At 42.9% G+C, this 4,408-nt stretch overlaps 1 pseudogene; it reads right to left on the minus strand.

The window, feature by feature from the left end:
* Positions 1-935: 935 nt before the first annotated feature.
* LOC126459211 (5S ribosomal RNA) lies at positions 936-1,053 on the minus strand (annotated as a pseudogene).
* Between the last annotated feature and the right edge of the window lie 3,355 nt (positions 1,054-4,408).

The following is a 4,408-nucleotide window of genomic DNA, read 5'->3' on the forward strand; positions in this document are numbered from 1 at the left end:
AATGTCCGTTTTTGACATAATTGATTTGACGAATCTGAGCACCTATCGTGCCCCAACAAATGAATTTTTTAAGAGATACACAGCAGTTATTTACCAAGCATTCACTGAAGGGAAAAGGATTAGTTTGATGCTTAAATTGTACTCATATTGCATCAGCACATACAAAATACATCGTTTTATATTGTCAGTATAAATAAGAATTACGACTTTTTGACTCAACGATCAGGAATTATATACTTATAATAATCTTGAGAGTCTGCAATGAGTTATTCACGAAATAATTTTTATTCTTATAACAATATCTAGATTAACACAAGAAATAAAGTATATGCCCAGAAAAGAAAATTTGGATGATAGAGAAAATCGTGTTGAAGAGAAATAAAAATTATCAGCAAAAAAGTGCCCTATTAATAGTCCTCGAATTAGACTCCAGGACAGTTCCGAACCCGCAGCCAAGCCAAGAAAACTGAAATAACCCGTCAACAGAGTGACAACCAAACAAATAAATTAATATTAATATTGATAAGGCCACAACATTTCCCATAAAAAAAGCACTCCGTCTTCAGGCCATGAGTGGCCTACCGGGTTCATCCGACCGCCGTGTCATCCTCAGTGGAGGATGCGGATAGGAGGGGCGTGGGGTCAGCACACCACTCTCCCGGCCGTTATGATGGTATTCTTGACCGAAGCCGCTACTATTTTTTTTTTTTTTTTTTTTTTTTTAATCTCATTTTGTTCTCTTCTGTTCGTTGCATCTGCTCGGGGCGGACGTCGTAAGACATCCTTTTATGTTCGTTGTTGGTCGATTGACTCAGTTTTTTTATTACAGTGGGCAGCTAACCCCCTGACCGAACACGCTGAGCTACCGTGCCGGCATACTATTCGGTCGAGTAGGTCCTCAATTGGCATCACGAGGCTGAGTGCACCCAGAAAAATGGCAACAACGCATGGCGGCCAGAATGGTCACCCATCCAAGTGCCAACCACGCCCGACAGTGCTTAACTTCGGTGATCTCACGGGAAGCGGTGCATCCACTGCGGCAAGGCCGTTGCCCACAATGTTTCCCATAGCGTTCCGAAATGCTGTCTCTGCTGATCAGCAGAATTGCAAACAATCATTGCTAGAGACGCGTTAGAATTCTATAATGAATAAGTCCATTCCCCTAGATTCCAGGGCCTCCTTTTGCCGCCTCTCTTGCGGACGTCTGTGCTGACAAGATATATAAGGGAAGCAAAGACGTATGGCGAATAATTCTAGCGACGATACTGGCAGAAGACGGAGAAATGCAGAGGACTTGCTTGATGAAGTGACAGACCAAGGAACAGAAGTCGACAGGGAAGATATAGGGGATTCAGTATTAGAATCAGAATTTAAAAGAGCTTTGGAAGAGTTAAGATCAAATAAGGCAAAAAGAATGGAAAACATTCCATCAGAATTTCTAAAGTCATTGAGGGAAGCACGATAACGACTATTCATGCTGGTGTGTAGAATGTATCAGACTGGCGTATTACCATCAGACTTTCGGAGAAACATCATCCACCCAATAACGAAGACAGCAAGAGCCGACAAATGCGAGAATTACCGCAAAATTAGCTTAGCAGTTCATGCATCCGAGGTGCTGAAAAAAATAGTATGTAGAAGAATGGAAAAGAAAATCTAGGATCTGTTAGATGACGATCAGTTTGACTTAAGAAAAGGGAAAGGCGCCAGAGAAGCAGTTCTGACATTGTGGTTGATAATGGAAGCAAGACTGAAGAAAAATCAAAACACGTTTGCAGGATTTGTTGACCTGGAAAAACTTTGGACAAGATGTTCGATATTCCGAGAAAAATAGGGGTAAGCTAAAGCGAAAGACGGGTAACATAGAATATGTATAAGAACCAAGAGGGAAGTATAAGACTCGAAGACGAATAACGGATTGCTCGGATTAAAAAGGCTGTAAGACAGGGATGTAGTCTGTCACCCCTACTGTCCAATCTGGACATCGAAGAAGCAATGATGGAAACAAAAGAAAGGTTCAAGAATAGGATTAAAATTCTGGGAGAAAGGACATCAGTGATAAAATTCGCTGATGCCATTGCTGTCCAACGTGAAAGTGAAGAAGAATTAGAGGATATGCTGAATGGAATAGACTGTCTAATGAGTACAGAATATGGATTGAGAGTAAACTGAAGAAAGACGAATGTAATGGTAGCAAGAATGAGAACAGCGAAGAAACTTAACATCAGAGTTGGGGAATTATGATACCTAGGCAGCAAAGTAACTCACGATGAACAGAGCAAGGACGACCTAAAAAATAGACTAGCACTGGCAGGAAGGACTTCCCTGATCATGAGGAGTCTACTAGTATCAAACGTAGGCCTTAATTTGAAGAAGAAATTTCTGAGAACGTTTGGAGCACAGCATTATATGCTAGTGAAACATGGACTGTGGGAAAACCGAAACAGAAGAGAGTCGAAGCGCTTCAGGCGTGGTGCTACAGAAGAACGTTGAAAATTACCTGAGCTGATTACGTAAGAAATGGGGAGGTTCTGTGCAGAATTGGAGAAGAAAGGAATATATGGAAAACACTGCCAAGAATAAATGGCAGTATAATTGGACATCTGTTATCAAATCAGCGAATTATGTCTATGGTATTAGCGGAGCTGTAGAGTGTAAAAACTGTTGAGGAAGACAGATATTAGAATACACCCAGCAGATAATTGAGGAAGTAATGGAGAGAAACTTGTGGCAGGGTGCATCAAACCAGTCAGAAGACTGATGGTTAAAAAATAGAAAGAAAAGGCAAATCTGACAAAGTGAAGAGCTTAATGGCCCGACTACTGGAAATGAGCATCTCAGAAAGGAGAAGCTGGTCGGCTGTTCGCGTTCTACCGTTGTGAGAATCTATGGAAGGTAGATAACAGTGAACCACGAGTTGGCTGCAAGCTGCTGACATTTACGCCTCAGCACAGAACGGAGAGGACAGAGGCTTGCTGCTCTGAAAAGCAGGATAGGCGGCGAACTGTGAAAGTTTTGACGAAAGTGTACTGTGCTGGTGCCCGCCCAAGTGTTTCGGAGCACACTACTCACCCCACGTCCGCACTCGTGGTCTAGTGACGACGACACTGTAGCTCAACGTGTTCGGTCAGAGGGCTGTTCGCCCTCTGTAATAATAATAATAAAAAAAACTGAGTAATGGAGACAACGATCAACTTGACCGGATTTCTTGTGACGTCCGCCTAGACCAAAACGCAACGAACAAACCGAACAAAATGGAAAAAAAGTGGCTATCGTGGCTGCCTCTGGATCACGGGGTGCCGGGTTCGTTTCCTGGCCGGACTGGGGATTTTCACTGCACGAGAACTGGGTGTGTTGTTCTCATCATTTTACCATCATCATCTTTCTTGACAGTGGCTAGATTGGACTGTGAATAAAGAATTGGACTGTGTAAAAATTGGGACTTTGTACGGGCGCTGATCACCGCGCAGTTGAGCGCCCCATAAACCAATCATCATCATCATCTACTTAGCGCACCTTGTTGAACAATGGAGCCGCAGCAAACGACCCACACCTATTCCACTGTGGACCAAACGATATCGTCATTTACGATTACAGTGTGCTCTGTATCATCGAGATTAAACTGTGGATGAATGGAAGCGTGCTGCCTGGTAGGATGAATAAACATTTCATGTTACACTAGGTAGACGGTCGTGTCGGAACACCATCATCCAGGCGAACGCATGTACGAAAGATGCACAGGCCAGTGGAGCAGTATTACACTCTGTGGGGCATTCATCTGGGATTCCATGGGACATGAAGTAGTAATCGAAGGCACTATGACAACTGAGACCTACGTGAACATTATTGCGGACCACCTGCATCTTTTCATGCTTGGTTTCCTCCATAACACAGACGGCATTTTCCAGTAGCAAAATTGTCCGTGCCACAAGGTTGGAATCATGTTACAGTGGTTTGTGGCGCATCGTACTGAACTCACGTTGATTTTTGACCACCAAATTCGCCTTATCTGAAAGAAATGGAATACGTCTTTCCTTGATAAATTTAAAGATTCAATCTCGTGTTTCATCAGTTCCGGCGTTTATTAGTTTCTAATTCTCTTACAAGGTCAAAGCTGATCACCTGCTATGCTATTTTCATTTTCAAGCCCCTATGTCTCTACTGAATCTTCGTGCAATTTCTCTATTTATCGACCCCATCTTTCTCCATCTGAGAATGGATGATATGTGGATCCAAAACCGATTGTTCGTATTTAGTTTGCGACCTCTTCCTGTTAATGAAGAAACTGACTATAAAAGGAGATACGCAGCAAGTCTGATTGATGCTGTGGCGCCTCTGTAGCAGAAATAAGCCGGAAAGCCTCCCTTGCCGTGGCTACAGTCGTATTACTGTGATAGGAAACTTACAG

The sequence above is a fragment of the Schistocerca serialis genome, chromosome 2 (genome assembly GCF_023864345.2).
Source record: "Schistocerca serialis cubense isolate TAMUIC-IGC-003099 chromosome 2, iqSchSeri2.2, whole genome shotgun sequence".
Taxonomy (NCBI): Eukaryota; Metazoa; Arthropoda; class Insecta; order Orthoptera; family Acrididae; genus Schistocerca; species Schistocerca serialis.